This window comes from Hibiscus syriacus, unplaced genomic scaffold (genome assembly GCF_006381635.1).
Source record: "Hibiscus syriacus cultivar Baekdansim isolate YM2019G1 unplaced genomic scaffold, ASM638163v2 tig00111708_pilon, whole genome shotgun sequence".
Classification (NCBI taxonomy): Eukaryota; Viridiplantae; Streptophyta; class Magnoliopsida; order Malvales; family Malvaceae; genus Hibiscus; species Hibiscus syriacus.
This window is the reverse complement of record NW_024063159.1, coordinates 498062-519529: the sequence shown is the minus strand read 5'-3', so window position 1 is coordinate 519529 and position 21468 is coordinate 498062. Positions and strand designations below refer to the sequence as shown.

General features: G+C 33.8%; 1 pseudogene; it reads right to left on the bottom strand.

Moving 5' to 3' along the window:
• Positions 1 to 219: 219 nt before the first annotated feature.
• LOC120168028 lies at positions 220 to 20775 on the bottom strand (annotated as a pseudogene).
• Between the last annotated feature and the right edge of the window lie 693 nt (positions 20776 to 21468).

Genomic DNA, 21468 nt, shown 5'->3' with positions numbered 1-21468 from the left:
CTTGCACTAATTACACATGCATGCAGTTGAAAGAACAGGAGGCATTCATTGCATAATCAATTTATATTTTTTTGTTAGAAAGGTAAACAAATAAAAGAACCAATGTTACACGAGAATACTCATCAAGTAAAAAAGAAAAATTTACAATTTGTATCAAATGCTCAACAATTGAAGAAACAGTGTCCGAATAGCCAATAGCTTGTCCATTCCCTTTACGACTGGCATGGACTTAATCATTGCGACACTGAAGCAGACTAAGCCTATAGTACCTTGCATTCCCTTTACGGAGGATCGGCATGGAACTAATCATTGCGACACGAAGCAGACTAAACTTGACCACCTACCTAGGATTGCAATGCCTGCCGAAATGTGTCGAGCAGGCAGAGACAGCCACCATATCAAGCTATCACCACTCATCATACGTTTGTACAAAATTACTGCAGAGAATTCCGAAACAAACGAACACCCTGTTCAAGATAAATGCTAAATGGTAAGAAACAAATTAATAGTCAAGAAGATAGAATCTTGTCTGTGCTGAAGTGATGAATCTACTATACCTGCAAAGCAAAGGAGATGTCGGCTTCATCAACTTTTAGCGTTACCCTTTTGAACTTATCATCACGAGACTGACCCAGTTTAAATAGCCCCTGTATATTGAACCATGTCAATCTCCCTTTCTATGCTTTGTCGATGGTTATGGTTATGCATTCAAACTGAAGAATTGGCTACCTGGTCATTTAGCACTCCTCACAGACTAGAAAATTCTGAAATTCCAACTGGTGGAATCAATGCTGATTTACAGATACCAATGTAAGATTTATTCAGCTGCAGCCGAATATAACCATTATAAGTCAATTTTGCAAATATGAAATGATTCAGCTAATTACTATCAAACTTAATGGAAAACACACCTCCCCAACAGTTGTATCCTTCTTTCCACCGGGGAAATACTTCACAGCAGAGCAAAGTACAATCTGCAGTCAAACTTAAGAGTGAGAAGATGAAGCGGCAAAGACATGACTATTATCTTAACTATTGTTCTGTTGTATTCGTTATGCACTTCAAGCTTACTTGCTGATGCTGCGGAAGAGACTGTATAGTGTCAACTATAGGTGATCTGAATGTCTTTGACAATGCAAGAGCCATATGGTCAATCCTCACCTGAAACATAAATATATCATTAAGTGCAAGGAACTGCAGAAGAAGTGACTGGTTAAGCACAATGTGTAAGAGTAATGTTTCAAGCTCAAGCTTGATATAACATTTGGAGAAAGCTTACTGTAATATTTTCTTGTGAAGGGAAGGCTTCATGAGGAGGCGTCTGTGGACTGATGAACTCCCCCTCTACTGATGTCAAACTGACATCACTTACAGTTTCCCTTAATTCTGCCTCAAGAATTTCCACCGCACTCCTGGAACCCAAAGAATGTTAAGGAGGTCATATTCATTACCAAATAAACTAACCACAATTTAAATACAAGTTATTGTTTTGGTATCCCCTTGGAAAAATATTAAACCATGAAAAAAATTCCTTAACACTGACACTGACACCAACGATGTTTCAGGAATATTAATTATAATGAAATGCCTTGCTTGAAGTAATATTATGGTGCAATGAAACACTAACCTACAAACAGAAAGAGCTTTCCGCATATCCCCAGATGCAGCTGCAACTTTCTGCTAATTTCGAGTAATTAGAATCTGTTGAAAGCAGATTAATTAAAGGCGGGAAGAGGCTTACAAAAGAAGTCATATAACTTACCCTGGCACAAAGTTCTAAAGCCTGCTGATGGAAGACAACATATGGAAGTACCTGTAGAAGAAAGCCAAGAAAACTCAAAAACATTGAATTTGCCTCACAAATCAAATTCAAAGTAATTCAGAATCATGAATGAAAGTGGAATGTAGTAATTACCAGGAGGCTCTCCTGGAGTATTGAAAGGATTTGATCATTTGAGTAAGCGCGGAAGGTTACAACCATAGGTTTGCCTAGCATGTAGAAGTGGTAGTAGTTTAATAAAAACAACCCATATTGCATCATTGCAAGCACTAAAAACATGCATTGAAGTTAATATCAGCAGATAAATAAAATGACAGTGAAAAACTCAAGACTAGCAAGTAAAGAACCAAGAAAATATAAAACTGAGTTAAAGATGCTTTCATTCTTAACCCCGGTGCTTAGTTGGAGAAACTAGGAAGATGCAGGTGACAAGTCACTAGTTTTTAGTTGAAAATAACCAGGAAAATGATTATGGCTATTTCAGAACACGGATGGCTTCAAGAAAACGGGAAAATAACAAGTAGCAGAAAGTGATCAAGCAGTGTTAACCAGGGTAATAAAAGTAAGGAGCTCACAGTTCAATGACTGAAGTCTTGGAAGAAACCTATCAGCTAGATCAATGGAATTTGCTATTCCTGCAAAAAAAAGGATAACATTCATGAGTGAATGTCAGCATGAATCAGGACAAGCAACATAGAAATAACTCAATAAGCATATTCATATTCATAATACATAGTTGGAATGAATTATACCTATCAATATACATCTTGAAAACGGAAAAGTTGTAAGCATGAAAAGATCATGAAGTACTGCTCTATCTCTTGTAATTAAATAATCCAACTCATCAGCAATTATTAACCTGAAAAAACGCATGGTATTGTTAAGGCCTGGGTAGAGGAGAATAAAGATGCTTCAAGGTAGTTGGGGGCACATTTCGCACATCATCTTTGAGCCTGATGACGCCTGCTTGTTAGAATATAGTTTCTGTAAATGCTGTAAAGGTGACATCGATCCTGTAGTTTTCTTCTTCAATTGGTGCATGTCAAGAATCTGCCAAGATAATCATCAGGCACAAACTTACAAAATAAAAAGCTTTAAATGTTGTTAAGGTTTCAATAACAACACCTTACTAAAAATCAGAGGTGTATTTGGTAAAGAAGTGCAATTCACAGTCAATATGTCTGGTGGCTGCAAACCTTCCTGTTACAAAAAGAGGGAATAATTGAAAATGATAAATCGGTTCAATAAGGTTTCAAGGTAAAAGGAATTATAAAACAATGAACATACCATTGCTGCAGAATCGATAACTTGCTGTTTTACTTTCTCCATGGATAATGATTTACCGGTCCCAGGACATCCACACGCATACAAGCTCCCAGATTTCTCTTGTTCAACACACGTCTTGCAAAAATCCAAAACCCTTTTTTTCTCATCTTCTCGGTACACAAAAATTGATGGGGCTGTTGATACATGTAGAGCCTCCTTCAGACCCCTCATTTGCTCAACATCTTTTAAAAAATAAACAAAAACCAATTCAGTATAATCATTGATTGCTCAAAATTAAAAGGCTCTTTGGGGAGAAAACTTGCTACAAAACTACCTCTCGGATCCCAGCATCTCTTCACTGGTTTACCGCTCAGATCTTCCTTAATTTGCTGTAAATATACAAAATTAAGCCACGTTAGCTATCTTTTGAACTCCATCCCCAATGTTTTTTTTTGCAGAACATGAATTTCATCAAACACTAAAATGGAATGAAACCATAAATAACTACTTTTTTTCCTTCTAATTTGTCAAAAATTCAAATAAGCATCATATTAATTTCATTTTGTTTACCCCGAACATTACAAGAGATTATAAAACCTGTAGTAATCGGTTTTCGTTCGAGTACAAAATTTTTACTTGGCGGGAATAAATAAATGATTTTTGTATAAAAAAATATTTTGAGAATCGCCATTGACCTTTTGGGTCAGGTAGGTCAAATACCTAAAAACAATATTTTAAAATAGTTTTAAATAAAACATAATTTAAAAAATAAAACTGATCTGCATATAACCAAAATTTTATTAAAAAGAGATTCGTGGTCGATTACATTTAGGGAAGGATTAGCACCCCACAACGCCCAAGATTAATACTATTTAATTATAAATAGTCTATATTATTAGAAATTTAAAAATTTAAAAATATATTTAATTTATAATCATGTTATTTTAAATTTATTAATATAATTTTAAGAAAATATATTAAGATATATGTATATATATATTTATAAATAAGATATTTATTTACTTGAAAATATCATAAAATGACTTCTAGGTGCCTTAAGACAACTCTTTTCTTTGATATTAAAAAATAAATAAATAACTAAAACATTTAAAATAATAATACAAAATTTATTTTAATATAATAAGATATTTATTTATTTAAAAATATTAGAAAATGGCTTCTAGTTGTTTTAAGACAATTCTTTCCTTCATTATTAAAAAATAAATAAATAACTAAAACATTTTCTTAAAATAATAATAGAATAAAATTTAAACATTTATAGTTCATAAATAGGATTTTTATTTCATAGAAAAACAAAATAAATAAATAAATAAATATTATTTATTATATATATATATTTATATGACTAAGATAATAATAAAATAATAATTGAAGCAATAATTGAATATAAAAGTAATAATAAAATATATTATAAATAATGATTAAAAGAAATTAAAATTATAAAATTAAATTGTAAAGTATATAAAATAAAAATTATCGAACTATTATAAAATATATAAAAAAACATTAAGGACTAATTATGGTATTTACCCTAAATGTATATAGCTAAAATAATTCAATGCAAAAACAGAGATTTGGTTTACACGGCTGAAGGTAAGTATACTTTTCCATTTAATCAACATCAAAAGTCTTATTTTTATAATAAAACAAAAGCACTTTTTCAACTACAACTATTTTAAAATTAATACGTGATTTAAGGGAATGTATATAAGTAACTATAATTTAAAGTATTGAAACATATACTGTAATAAAAAATTAAAATTGCAATTTAAAAATGACTAAAAAAAATAAAAATTAAAACAACAGGAATAAAATGTAAAATATCAAAATTTAATGAACATAATTCAAATTATTATAAAACTATAATTACTAATAGTGTAATTAGCCCCTAATTATTAATATGTGATTAAAATAAAACTTAATTAAAATTAAAGGCTTTAACTCGAAAAATAAAAATATAAGTGCTAATAATGTAATTTAGCCTTATTAATTATTGAGAAGTTAAACTAAAATTTATCAAAACATGAGGGACTAAATCTAGTATTTAACCTAAAATATATGTATACTAGTATGGACTAAAATATGATAAAATAAAATTCGAAGAATAAATTAGAATAATTAAAAAGTGCTTTCAGTGACTAAATCCTAAAGAATACAAACGTGGAACACTGTGGAAGGGGTTTACCCCTTAGTGAAATTACGCACACACCCCTCCCCAAAATGACGACGTTCGAGGAGGGGTATATAAACCCATAAAATCGGCAATCTCAGGCCATTCTTCTTCATTTTCCTTATTTTCTCTCTCTCTAAAAGAGAGAAAAGAAATTCTCTCTGTCATCTCTCTAAAACGGAGAGAGAGACCACCGGTCGGCAGTCGTGCTCCAGCACTGACCACCACTGTCGCCCACCGTCAATGGTGGTCGGAAAACTCAAAACATACCCCAAATCAAAGAACTCGGTTTCTAGAGGTCGAATCCGACCTTCTTTTTTTATAAATCGCCTTCGATTGTCGTAGATCCAAGGTTATTTACCTTATATGTTTCGGTTTTTTAGTGCCGCAGGGATTCTCCGATGACTCCTCGGTAAGTTTCCTTCCCTTTTCTCAGTTGGTTTGTTGTTTGTTGGATGTTTGTCTGTTCTGTTTGTTGTGGTTGTAGTTATTGATGGTCGTTGATTGCTCTTCTCTTCCTCTGTTTTACTCCGTTTTCTTTTTCTTGTTGTCCTCTTTTTTTTGTTTTGCAGGTTCGGTGGCTTTATAGCCACCATGAACCTTACCACAGACTGTATATAAGAATGGTCCTTGGTGAGTCACCGAACCTCTAGTGGTGACTCACAGTAGGGTCTTGACGTGGATGGGATAGCTGGCTCTCTGGAAAGCTCGGTGAAGGCTTGGCGTGGCAGCAACAGCGTCGACAGCAGTTGTTTGGACCACCTGGCGTCAGAGGCGTCGGCGCTAGATGTTCTGGAATCAACGGCGGCGGCCACGTGGAGAAAGGATCATTGGCGGTTGGGGCTAGGGTTAGAAAACCCTAGCTGAAATGTTACAAACCCTAAAGGGTTAAGGTTATATGTTAGGCCAGAACTGGGCTCCGGTATAAATGGGTCGGGTCTGTATTCAGGCCCTGATTTTGGGCCTTATATTTTTTATTTAATAATAATAATATATATATAATAATAATATTAATAATAAAACGAAATGAAAAAAATTAATGTTTACAGCTGCCCCTCTTTGCTCATTCTTGTGTTAACAAGAATAGATCAAAGACGAAAAAAAATAATAATTTTTTCATTTGGCTTCTTTTGAGTATGATGGAAATGTTGAAAACATTCTGCCCAGAGGTCTTATGAATGGCCCTAAGGTCTTATCATCTTGCATTGTAGGTCTTACAGATGACCATGAGGCTTTGAAAATATCAAAAAAGCTCCCGAAGGCTTTTTGAAAACATCCTACACTGCTGGTCTTATGGATGACCTCGAAGGTTTTGAAAGCATCATGCACTAAAGGGCTTACAGATGACCCGAAGGTTTTTGAAAACATCAAGAACTTAAGGGCTTACAGATGACCCGAAGGTTTTGAAAACATCAAGCACTGAAGGGCTTACAGATGACCCGAAGGTTTTGAAAACATCAAGCACTGAAGGGCTTACAGATGACCCGAAGGTTTTTTGAAAACATCAAGCACTGAAGGGCTTACAAATGACCCAAAGGTTTTTTTTTTAAAACATCATGCACTGAAGGGCTTACAGATGACCCGAAGGTTTTTGAAAACATCAAGCACTAAAGGTCTTACAGATGACCCGAAGGTTTTGAAAACATCATGCACTGAAGGACTTACAGATGACCCAGAGGTTTTTGAAAACATCATGCACTGAAGGACTTACAGATGACCCGAAGGTTTTTGATAACATCATGCACTGAAGGGCTTACAGATGACCCAAAGGTTTTTGATAACATCATGCACTGAAGGGCTTACAGATGACCTGGAGGTTTTTGATAACATCATGCACTGAAGGGCTTACATATGACCCGGAGGTTTTTGATAACATCATGCACTGAAGGGCTTATAGATGACCCGGAGGTTTTTGAAAACATCAAGCACTGAAGGACTTATAGATGACCCGAAGGTTTTTAATAACATCATGCACTAAAGGGCTTACAGATGACCCAAAGGTTTTTTTGATAATATCATGCACTGAAGGACTTACAGATGTTGGAAATAGTTTACTAAGTAAAAAACTATGGAAATCATTTTCTTACTTTTCAACAATTTCATTTTTAGAAATGATTAAATGAGAAATTTTGGAAATTGTTTTCTCATTGAAATAACTTGTTGATTGGGTAATATGCCCCAATTCAAGATAATGCTTCATTTATGGATCGCGTCCATCTATTCTTCAGATGTTTGCGTGATTCCTACATTTGCGGTTTTGAATACCTTCTTCTTGTAAGGTATTTTCCATCATGAATCTTCTTGTTCATACGAAGATCTGTAAATTTTTATGTTTGAATGCACTCAGATGTATCAATGTAATGCATTGTCTATTGTGTAAATGGTGTTCTTATGAATGCATGAATGTTGATGCAATCTTCATTTGACTTTAAAGTGGTGAACTTGGTCTTCCTTCACTTCATCATTTATTACTAGGGTTACCTTTGGATATCAGTGTAGCAACCTATGCCATAAAGCTGAAGAACCATCTTATCAATCTTGTATCTTTGTGTCTTCTTGGCTTCATGAAAGTCTCAGAAGAAATGTTTCATTTATGGAGTTCTTGCAGTAATCAGAGCTATGATTTTATTGCCCCATTTTGTCTGGATAAAATTGACTTCCTTTGCTTGGACTTGTGTAAAAATCCAATAAAGTTTTCAACTTTGAAAAAATAATTTATCATCTTTAAAGAGAGAATCTATCATCTTTGAAGAGTATAGATGTAGATATGTCTGACTCAGCGGAGATTAATTAGGAGATCGACGTATGTTCTGATTTGACTCTTGAAACACATCACAAGGAGGATTTATCCTAATTCTTTCATGTCTCCACATCTAATCAAATCTCAATAAGGCAACTTGGACCATATCATGTCGAGATACTTAACAACAACCTGTCGTTCAACATTTGTTGGCTCCACTAGTTTCTTGTTGTTAAAATTTTTGCTTCCCTTTTGTGGAAAGAAATCTTCATCATTTCTCATTTCAAACCTTAGGGTTGAAGAAAACTTTATCTCAGATCAATAAATGAAAACACCATATGATAGCAACATTGGGTCAGCACCATAATCACTGGTTCGGAAAATATTTAACAACACATTTATCCTCTCATGTGGTTTCTGCCCAGATGTTCATAAAACATTTGATAACACATTCATCTCTTCCTATGGCTTCTGCATAAATTTTTGGTCAAGGAAGCTCTTTGCTCAGTGTTCAAAGCATTTATATGATGTCACAAGACCTCTTGAGAACAAAACTCAGAGGGAATATAGGTGAGAGGTTGATGTGTTTCATGACCAAAAAGTTGGTCAAATTCACAAAATATGCTAGTGATGAATTGAATAAGAGATTTCAATTGATCTTGATATCGTCTCAGGTAAGTACCAGTGTGATACTGGTCACATTTTCTTCCATAACGAGTGTTGTAGGAAGTAGAAACACATCAACTATAGGAACCATGTACAGAAGGATGTTCATGTAATTCTTGCCATTGGGGATGAAACGCACATGATAAAACCAGAATAGATATTTCAATGTCATCAAGTAAACAAAAACTAATGTGAAAAATAGCTTTGTAATCCCAACAGTACGGTTGAAACTAACTGCCAGGAATCTCAAATAAATATTTCCAATCATCACCGACACAGAGAATGCAAAATTCAAAGCCGAGATTTTGAGGAACTGAACCCTAGATCGAATGGTCTACCTGGGGAATATCTTTATCCATGCAACCATAGTGTAGCCTAAGAAAGAACACGCTGTCATGTGATACATGGTTAAGAAGATTGGGTATTTGAAACCATACTTGCTGAGTAAACATCAGAACCCTAGTGCATCTATCTGATGAAAGAAGCAATTATGTATAATCAGCTCGACTATCACTGTTTCTCCATTTTCATTCTTTATACCTTTCTGTCTCATTGGAAATATTTGTTCAAGGCAATGATCTTGACATAGGATGATGTGGGCCTTTAGCATGCCCTAATATTTGTTGAGATGAACGTTCAAAATGCATTAACATTTTTGATTTTGATTAAAAGGGGTTTTCAGCATGCCCCAGCATTTGCTTTTTGTTAATCTGAGCCTTCAAAATACCCCACATGGAACTGTCTGAAGTAATCTTTAAAATGTTCCAACATTTATCGTTACAAATGTTAAAAGTGTGCTCAACATTACTTTTTGTTGAGATGAGCCTCCAAGAATGCCTCACCATTTTATTTATGGTTTAAATGGGCTTTCAAGATGTCCCGCATGGATCTGTCTAAATTAGGCTTTCAAAATGCCACCACATTCTAAACTGTAAGGCTTATTCTAAATGTTTGTTTGATTTGAATTTCATGATCCCCACGAGGTCCAATTTTGACAATGTATTGTTATGGGTACTTGTGAATTTATATGTGCCCAAATCTATTTATCTTGAATACTCTCATTCTGATGTCACTAAACAGCAGTGTTGTAAAGTAACTTGAGGAATTCTCTTCATGTTTTCACAAACTTAAGAAGTAATCAATCATTCTGACAGAAATGTCTGAGATATGTGCCTCTTCTGAATGAGGTGCCCATTCTTTGGATCTGAAGAGATCTAATTAGACAGAATGGTGTAAATCACTTGGTAATTCATTTTAGGCTGACACAGAGAACCTTGTTTTCAGTGAAGGCTCTTAAAAAGTTTGCACCCATGCAACATGTTGATTTTGATAACTAATCATCTGATTATGAAGCGGCCTTTCAGGATGATTTCACATATATTGATAGTTCTTCTGATACCAAGGAAATCCTGAATTTTGATTCTGATGAGGAGAATAAACTGTTATACTTGACAAACATGGGGTACTCAGAGATTGAGGCTTTAATAATCATGGAGATATGTGGTCCGGATTCATCAATTACAGAGTTGACAGATTTTATATGTTCTGCTCAAATGGCTAAGGCTACTGACGCATTTTTTCCAGTAGAAGATAGAAAATCAATATGCAATGACCCCAATTACAAGAAAAGGCAAAACTCGGGCTATGATCTTTGAAAAAGGAAAGATCAGATGAAGCTTGAAAAGAAGCTTCTTAATGAAGACGATCATGCAGTTCATCTTTTAACTCCAATGATTGGTTTTGAGGTTCTCACCAAACCAGATCAGATAACTCAAAGAACACTTCCAGAAGATGCTATTGGGCCTCCTTATTTCTAATTCGAGAATGTGGCACTTGCTCCAGTTGGTGTTTGGACCGAAATATCATGGTACTTATACAATGTAGAGCCAGAATTTGTAGATTCGAAGTATTTTTGTGTTGCTGGAAAATGGGCTATATTCATAATCTGTCAATTGATAACATATTTCCTTTTATTCCGCTTCCTCCATGCACCATACATGATGCTTTTCCATTGACAACAAACTGGTGACCTTCTTGGGATCTAAGAACAAAGTTGAACTATTTACAAACATGTACAGGAAGAGCCAAATTGACAGAAAGGATCCGTAAGGCTCTTGAAACTTATGACAATAAGCCACCTTTGAATATCCAGAAGTATGTTCTTGATAATTGCTGAAAATGGAATCATGTATGGGTTGGGAGAAATAAAGTTGCTCCACTTGAACCGGATGAGGTGGAAATGCTTCTATGTTTCCCTAAAAACCATATACGAGGTAGAGGATCTGCTAGAGACATGTTCCCCGGTGATATCAATGTCCTGTCTCTTTTTTTTAGGATCAGTGATGCAGAGGTTGCCTTCTACTGTCTTAGCATACCTTGAAATGTGCAAGAACTAAATGGTGATCGGTTGGAGCAATTGATGAGTAGATTTGACGGACTCAACCTTGTTTTTTGTGGCATCCAGTGTAATAACCTTACCGGAAGAAATATACATCATCGGGATGAACTAGAATTTTTGTTGGTGCATTTTTTTGCAATGAATGCTATAGTGACTGTCTCTTCTGCTACTCCAAAATAGTCACTGCTATATCCCATTCACTTTTCCTGAACCATGGAAAGGTTTGGTTGATAGTAAAACTGGTTATCTCTACTTTTGGAATCCGATAACCACTGTTACTCCATATGAAAAGCCTACAAATGTAGAATCTGTTCCAATGTCTTATTATGTGTCTATAAGTTCTCAGTTTTAGGTTCAACAATCTTCTGAAGGACATAATGAAGATAATCCTGACAAAGAAAATGATTAGCATGGAAGAAGTAACAATGATGTATCAAGACTTGAGTCATTATCATGGTATAACCAGAGTGCATATGGTGACTTGTTTATTCCCATAATACACCTTAATGGGACTTATAGATCTATGATTGGAGGATCTGCTAGGGACAGGGATTGATGGCAGGGAAAATGATTTTGTCTGGTTATGATTGTCACCCTCCGCATGAGATAAGTGATAATCTTTCTTGATGAATTGCCAATAATGTCACAAGAGAGTGTCACAATAAACTTTTTGGACTTCTTGAATCACTTGTTTTTAAGAAATTGAAATGCTTCATCATTTTGGCCTGACTTATTCTTTCTCTTCAATAGAGGTAGAATAGGCAATAACTTGCTTCAAGGATCTTTCTTATTTGAGATTATCATGTTTGAAAATGTTTTTTTCCCTTTCTTTATTGAAGAATGACAAAATTTTATAAAGTATTGCCCTTTTCTGGTTCATAATAGAATTGAATCATAAGACATGAAATTAATGAATATCAAATAAATCAACTACTCTTTCAAATCATTCAAAAATCATAGTCATATGGCAAGTGTCAAAATTATTGACTGATTTAAGGTGTAGGTTGATTCTGGTAAAGTAAGGTCTCTCAGGTTGGTCAAGCATATATGTCTTCTTTGAGATTCCACTATCTTGAAAGAAGGGTTGTTATGCTCATCTGATGGAGATACTTCTTGGTTCCAGAATCTCAGGAACGTCTTTGGGATGTGCAATGCTTTATCAAGAGCTTAAGATCGTCTCTTATATCATTGTTGCACCATTCAATATTCGAGCCACTTTTTTAGGTTTTCAACTCGAATCCTCCTTTGGTTCCAAGATGTTATTTAAAAATTTACATCTTGAACCCCCCTTTTATCATTTTTCATATCATGCATTAAAGATTAAAAAAAACAATTTTGTAAATAAAAATCAATCCTGAGAGGCGGAATGAAATCTGAAGATAGTCCATTTCACATAGAAATCCATGTATGATTAGAATGAACTTTTCATGTATGTAACATAGGTCAAGGCTTATGGTTACGAAAGAAAGGGATAAAAAGGCCCAAATAAGTGTTTAAGGGTAATTAAACCAAGGATCAATTCTGATGCCTTTAACTTGCCTTGCTTGACTTGGATCTGCTTTGCTGGGGGTTTTTCCATAAGATTTATTCATCTCCAGCATTTCTTGTGCTTCTTGTTGAATATGAATCTTTGAACTTATTACACTTGATCAACCTTGTAGCTTGAGGCTCAATGAGTCACCCATAATGATTCAATTTTTTTTTCTTTTTTTCTTTTTTTCATTTTTCCCTTTTTTTATTTTTTTGAATGAGTATATGACTTCAATTGCTTTGAGAACCTCATTTTTCTCTTGTATTTCAAAAATTCTTTCGTTATTCTTTAATGGATTGATCTTCAAGCACTTTTCATTTGATCTACCATGTAGTTCAAAACTCTCTTCATTTCATGAAGATTTGCCTTTGTAATTGACAATCTTTATTCCTGTGAGCAGATATCCTTTTTCTTGCCTTCCAAGGTGGAGGGTGATCCTTGGTTAAAGTTGAATCAGAAAAAAAAAATTATAGGCTCAACAGGGGACAACAAGGGATATATATATACATATATTTGAAAGGATAAATGAAACAATGTCGTTCGTCATCTCATACACAGAAGCCTTTGTAAAAAGAGGTATCCCCGGGGGATGAATATTCAAGATTAATCTTTATGAAAACAATGTAATTAATGCATGATATATTTATCTAAATCAATCTTTTTTCTTCTTCTTTGGGTATGCCCCAATCACTCGAAATTATCTTCGATAAGTTGATCCATGATGCCTCATCTCGTCTCTTCTTGCAGGAAAATTCCCAGATAATTAAAAGTTTTGTTCTTTTAAGGTCATTTGGTTTATGATGGTTTTGTATTTGGAATGACAAAAGTGTGTGACTTTTGAAGTCATGTATATGGTGGAAGGTAGTATCATAAACCAGTCAACATCTGTAGTTAGTGTCTCAATAATAGGTAGAGACATTTCTTCAGAGTCTCAGATAATTGTAGTGTCAGGATTTGGTTTTGTAAGGATCAAGTAATTGGTGTAGGATGGGATATGGAAGATATAATTTTACCACTTGCCAAAGATCTATAGCTCTTGAAAAATTAAAAGAATATTTAATCTACCTGATACTCAAGAATTTTAAGATTAAAATTTGATTCTTTGCTCATAACCATAAAAGCAACAAAAATTTATTTATTGTACAAAAGGCGGAGAAAATGAACAAAAAACAAGTTCAAACAAGATGCTGAAAATGAAAGGTACTATAGTGGTAGATATTAACTTCTACTTTTTTATCATGCCTCATTAATCCTATAATGTTGGGTGTGTAATAAGATCAGGGTCATTGTCTTCAATTGCCCCCCTTTCTTAATCATTTCTTGTGTTAAGACTCCTTTGTCAACAATCATCTTTATTTCTTTTAACAATAGCCAATAACTCCCTGTTGAATGTCCTTTTACCCCTAAGTGAAAATTACAAACACTACATTGATCATAACTATGAGCAGAAGGGTTTGGTGGTACTTTCGTTGATCTTGGTGTGATGTATCGATCTTTAACCAAATGAGGGTACAATTTTGAAATGGAAATTCGGAACACTTCCAAAGTTTTTCTTGATCGCATGACTTTCTTTGGTCGATCTGAACAACTACTTGATCTTTTTCTTTTACAATTGCGGGGACTCTGGATACGACACTCATTTATATCATCAGCTTTTTCTTTTTGATCTGTCGGGTTCTTGGATGTGACTTTTGAGTTTTCTTCGCTGATTACGTTCTCAATTAATTCTCCACTTGTCACAAGATTCTCGAATTCCTTCGTAGGATTTGCCTGCATTAACTCGAAGAAAGAAGCGGGAAGGGAATCACGAAACATACGTGATATCTCTTTTTCTAACATGGGAGGTTGAACTTGTGTTGCCACTCATCTCCATCTTAAGGCATATTCTTGAAACCTTTCATTGGCTTTCTTCTTTACTCCTCGAAGATCCATACGTGTTGGATCTAAGCCTTTAACATACTGATATTGTCCCAAAAATGCATCAGCTAGATCAACCCATCTCTTGATTTGTTTTTGGGTCAACTGATTGTACCAGACTATTGCTGGGCCAATGAGGCTATCATGGAAAGAGTGAATTAACAGATCATCAGAACTTAAATATCCTTCCATTTTTCTGTAAAACATTCTCAAATGGATTAAGGGATAACTGGTGCCATCATATTTCTCAAAATCAGGCATTTTGAATTTATGGGGAATAACCAAATCTGGAACCAAACTGAGCTCTCTTGCTTCTAGTTCTTCTTGAGGGGCATTAACACCTTTCACATTTCTGATTGCTTTATCCATCCTCTTGAATCTCTCCTCATATTGTGAATAATTAATGAGGCTATTCTTTGGGTTCGAGTGGGATGCCCCAGGATATGTTATCATTCTTGGTTCTTCAATCTGACAGTATGGTTGCTTTTTATCAGTTATCTCTTCTTTATCAGTTGTCATCATCTGAATAATTTGATTTGATCCATCTGGTACTGAATCTGATGTTTATTTCCTAGTATCCTGAGGTAACCCTGTCAATTATTCTGGCAACTGATCTTGTAGTCCCTCATAAGATTGCTTCATTGTTTTCATGATGATGGTAAAGTAAAACGAATGAATGATCTTGATTTTACTGTTACAAAAACCTTTCATGAATTATTTACATTAATGTATATAACATTACTTAAAATAACAAATGTAATGTAAATGTGAAAATGCATAAATGCAAAAATAAGAATGTAAAATGTGCAATGCAAAAACAAACACAAAAGTATGAATACAAAAATGAAAACGCAAAGATGTGAAATGCAAATGCATGTATGAAAAATGTGTTACTCAAGAGTGATTATCTTAGAACAGATTTCATTGAACACAAAAGTTTTGGTACATCAAACAAAACTTTACATGTAGGGGATAACTTTCACTCCTAATTTCTCTATTTCTCTTAAAAGCCAAATTAACTTCCACTTATGCTCAGGTGTGGAGTTATCAATCTGCTTTAATTCTCTCGCGAAACCAGCTATGTCCACCAGCTTATGAGCCACATTATTTTCTTGAGCATCAGCTTTATTCATGATATTATCTTTTTCCTTCATCTTCCGTGTCAATTCTCGAAGTTGTAGACAATGTTGTTCATTTTTTCCTGTGAGAGAATATTTGAGCTCAAGAAGTTCTCGTACAATATCTCCATAATCATCTAATCATTTCTTCAATGTCTTGTTCTTGTCGATATTGGCTTTTAATTTAGTATCAATCTCATATTGGTCATAGCACTATTCAACCTTTGATTGTCGACTTGATATTTTCTCGATTCAATGACGGTTGTATTGAGTCTTTCTTCTGTAACTCGTAAATCATGAGAAAACTTCTTGGCTCGTCCTTCATGTATGTTACAGTTCTTTTTCAGTTTGGTGACCTCTGTTATCCACTCTTCTGGGGTGTTTCCTATGACAGCATTTTGAAAGGCTTGACTCACCTTTTGGAAATATTCATGCATGGTTTCCATTTTGATGCTTAATTTATCGTTTTGATCCTTTAAATGACGTATTTGAGCTTCAAACATCAGCAAATCTTCTTCTTTCTGGATGCCCCTAACTTTTGGTATCAATCTTACAGGACATTCAATTACCAAATTAAGTCGATCATTTATCATAAACTGTAAGATTCCCTGATCCAAAAGACTTTGGACTCGACGTTTGAAGGCAAGACAATTCTCGATGGTATGTTCTTGAGCTCCGGCATGATATTCACAATGAACGTTGATGTCATACCAATTTGGATACGGAGGTTGAAATGGTTTTATGTAATATAGAGCCACTTCAAGTAGCTTTTATACAACTCTTTATATGATATAGGTATATCATCAACATGAGAACCGCCTTTTGTCTTGGATTGAACCTGAGTTTTCGACGTCGGGATCAGACTAAACTTTGATGATTTCGGATTACATGATTTCTTCTCATCTTTGGAAGCTTCTACAGTTGTCACCATTTCTTTGGTATTTCCGGACGATTTGTGAATACGAATGATGACTGTCTGTAATTGGTTAGGATTATAAGCTCCTTGTATATTTGAGATTGCAGGGTTATGTTCATTGAGCTCTCTCTCCTTTTGTGCAGAAGTCTCTTTTCCTTTGGCCAAAACAGATATTCTACCAAACATCTTGGACATCTGCTCTCTTATTTCTCGTATCTCCTTTTTCTCTTCAATGGGCATACGATCTTTGGGTGTATATCTCTCATCTATCCTCGGAGTTCCCTCAGGATGCCATTCCATGGTTGCGTCATATTTTGTTTGATCATAAAACTTTTTTTCCATTTATGAAGTCTTTCCAATTTGATGAACAGTCTTTCAAGTCAACACCTTTTGGTTATGTCATGATCATGCAATGCAAACAAAAGAAATCAATATAAACAAGTTAGAGCAAAATAACATGCATGAGAAAAAATAAAATGGTTAATACCAACTAATGGAAAGAAAAAAATTTCTATCTATCAAGGTTTAAATCCTAACCTCATGCTTTCGAGTTCCATGCTTTGTTTGGAAAAATTAACCTAACTGCATGATTTCTAGTTCGCATGCATTTATTCAGGAAAAAGAAAAGAAAATAAATTAAAAGCTAGAGCTTATTTCTCCTTTGTGTATACCTATGGACAGAGGTTCAATATTGTCTTAGATCTGGAGAATTTCTAGGGTTTATTATATGCAAGGTTTCAGTTCTAGGAGTAAAGGTACTCGAACTGTCCTTGTTGATGCCCCTTTGGGCTGCCAAACCTCAATCCTAGTCCATCACAGACTTAAGCGGACCGAGTTCAATTCGAGGGGACATATTTCTTTATGCCTGACACGGAGAATAAATTCTCACGAAGACATAGAGTATATGAACCCCGAAAGTTACTTGCTAGGTCTGACACGGAGAATAAATTCTCACGAAGACATCGCTTTCACTCCCACTTAAAAGGGACAAGCTTAATTATAAAGCTTTATGTTTATGCAATGCGAGTGTTGTGTGTGAGGAGAAATGTTCAACCCTCTGACAAACAAATAAATAATGAAAATAAAATACTTGAAAATAAAATAAAAATATTAAAAAATAATATACATATAAATATTATGAAAATAATAAGTATATATAATAATTTTGAAAAGAAAGAATTATAAATTAAATATATGAATTTATAATTTCTAATTAATAGAAACAATTTATAATTGATTTTAAAGCTTGACCAGGTCCCCAGCGGAGTCGTCAAGCTGTCGTAACCGGTTTTCGTCCGGGTACAAAATTTTTACTTGGCGGGAATAAATGGAAAAAGGGGGAGAGGTTGGACGTAAAAAAATAGATATGCTAAAATAAAATACGAAATGATAATATAAATGATTTTTGTATAAAACAATATTTTGGGAGTCGCCATTGATCTTTTGGGTCAGGTCAAATACCTAAAAACATTCTTTTAAAATAGTTTTGAATAAAACATAATTTAAAAGATAAAACTGATCTACATATAACCAAAATTTTATTAAAAAGGGATTCGTGGTCGATTACGTTTGGGGAAGGATTAGCACCCCACAACGCCTAAGATTGGTACTCTTTAATTATAAATAGTCTCTATTATTGGAAATTTAAAAATTCAAAAATATATTTAATTCATAATCTTGTTATTTTAAATTTATTAATATAATTTTAAGAAAATATATTAAGATATATGTATATATATATTTATAAATAAGATATTTATTTACTTGGAAATATCATAAAAGGGTTTCTAGGTGCCTTAAGACAACTCTTTTCTTTGATATTAAAAAATAAATAAATAACTAAAACATTTAAAATAATAATAATAAATTTATTTTAATATAATAATATATTTATTTATTTAAAAATATTAGAAAAGGGCTTCTAGTTGTTTTAAGACAACTATTTCCTTCAATATTAAAAAATAAATAAATAACTAAAATATTTTCTTAAAATAATAATAGAATAAAATTTAAACATATATAGTTCATAAATAGGATTTTTATTTCATAGAAAAACAAAATAAAATAAAAAATAAATAAATAATATTTATTATATATATATATATATATATGACTAAGATAATAATAAAATAATAATTGAAGCAATAATTGAAATATAAAAGTAATAATAAAATAATATTGTCAATAAATAATGATTAAAAGAAATTAAAATTATAAAATTAAATTGTAAAGTATATAAAATAAAAATTATCGAACTAATATAAAATATATAAAAAAAACATTAAGGACTAATTATGGTATTTACCCTAAATGTATATAGCTAAAATAATTCAATGCAAAAGCAGAGATTTGGTTTACACGGTTGAGGGTAAGTATACTTTTCCATTTAATCAACATCAAAAGTCTTATTTTTATAATAAAACAAAAGCACTTTTTCAACTACAACTATTTTAAAATTAATATGTGATTTAAGGGAATGTATATAAGTAACTATAATTTAAAGTATTGAAATATATAGTGTAATAAAAAATTAAAATTGCAATTTAAAAGTGACTAAAACAAATAAAAATTAAAACAATAGGAATAAAATGTAAAATATCAAAATTTAATGAACATAATTCAAATTATTATAAAACTATAATTACTAATAGTGTAATTAGCCTCTAATTATTAATATGTGATTAAAATAAAACTTAATTAAAATTAAAGGCTTTAACTCGAAAAATAAAAAATATAAGTGCTAATAATGTAATTTAGCCTTATTAATTATTGAGAAGTTAAACTAAAATTTATCAAAACATGAGGGACTAAATCTAGTATTTAACCTAAAATATATGTATACTGGTATAGACTAAAATACGATAAAATAAAATTCGAAGAATAAATTAGAATAATTAAAAAGTGCTTTCAGTGACTAAATCGTAAAGAATACAAACGTGGAACAATGCGGAAGGGTTTACCCCTTAGTGAAATTACGCACATACCCCTCCCCAAAACGACGTCGTTCAGGGAGGGGTATATAAACCCATAAAACCGGCCATCTGAGGCCATTCTTCTTCATTTTCCTTATTTCCTCTTTCTCTCTAAAAGAGAGAAAAGAAATTCTCTCTGACATCTCTCTAAAATGGAGAGAGAGACCACCGGTCGGCAGCTGTGCTCCGGCACCAACTACCACTGTCGCCCACCGTCAATGGTGGCCGAAAAACTCAAAACATACCCCAAATCGAAGAACTCAATTTCTAGAGATCGAATCCGACCTTCTTTTTTTATAAATCGCCTTCGATTGTCGTAGATCCAAGGTTATTTACCTTAGATGTTTCGGTTTTTTAGTGCCGCAGGGATGCTCCGATGACTCCTCGGCAAGTTTTCTTCCATTTTCTCAGTTGGTTTGTTGTTTGTTGGATGTTTGTCTATTCTGTTTGTTGTGGTTGTGGTTATTGATGGTCGTTGATTTCTCTTCTATTCCTCTGTTTTGCTCCGTTTTCTTTTTCTTGTTGTCCTCTTTTTTTTGTTTTGTAGGTTCGGTGGCTTTATAGCCACCATGAACCTTACCACAGACTGGATATAAGAATGGTCCTTGGTGAGTCACCGAACCTCTAGTGGTGACTCACAATAGGGTCTTGACGTGGATGGGACAGCTGGCTCTCTAGAAAGCTCGGTGAAGGCTTGGCGTGGCAGCAACAGCGTCGACAGTAGTTGTTTGGACCACCTGGCGTTAAAGGCATCGGCGCTAGATGTTCTGGAATCAACGGCGGCGGCCGCGTGGATGAAGGATCATTGGCGGCTAGGGCTAGGGTTAGAAAACCCTAGTTGAAATGTTACAAACCCTGAAGGGTTTGGGTTGTATGTTAGGCCAGAACTGGGCTCCGCTGTAAATGGGTCGGGTCTGTATTCAGGCCCCGATTTTGGGCCTTGTATTTTTTATTTAATAATAATAATATATATAATAATAATATTAATAATAAAACGAAATGAAAAAAATTAATGTTTACAAAACTAATTCAAACAAAAACAGACACACAGTTACCAAAAAAAGTAAACATTAAAAGTAAAGCTCACATTTGTAGGGCAGCTTGGACTTGAAATTAAGCGACGGCGAGGAGATTTGAGTTTCATCGGCGTTGAAACCCGACCCTGTTTTTTTTTCTGTCGTGTCAAACCTTAACCTTCTTTTCTGAGGAGTACAATAGCCATTGGATCCGGCCGACACCCCCTTGAAGGGAGACGAACAGCGATCTGCAATTGCATGCATTGTTAAAAAATTTCACCGATTTAGACAAACTGGAACAAGAATAAATGTGCTTGGATTCGGTTGACGAGTGGGAAAATATTGGCGGTATATATATATAAAAGAATAACATTATTAATTTATGGGGAAAACGAGGAGCGGCTAAATGTTTCTTCTCGCGGGAAACTTAACGTAACGTTTTGGTCTCCCGCCTTTTATTGGTTTAATCACAATTTCATAAAATGGACTTAACACAATAAACTCAATGGGCCTTCGTTCATTCAAAGATGGCAAAATTGGCCAAATATCGTATTCAGGCCAATTATTTAACCCAATACAACACCATTTTTTTTTTGGAAACTAAGGCCTTCACTACAATGATTTGGAACTTATCACGTGGGCATGAGGAATTTTACTAAGATATATTTTTTATTGAAACTTGTCACTACGACGTCACAAAATCTAATAAAAAATTATATTTTATTGGAATTCGTAACTTTTTGTGACGAGTTTAAATAAAAAAAATACTATTTGCGCAAACTCGTCATGTGAGCGTTACAAGTTTGTCCTGCACTGTAACATTTGTCGTAGATCCCAAAATAATTTTGGAGATGACCTAATGGGCTATTTTTTTAACCAACATGGCCTAGTGGGCCGAAAAAAACCTTCAAAGATTAATATCAAGAATCACTCGAACCAAATACAACTTAGGGGTTG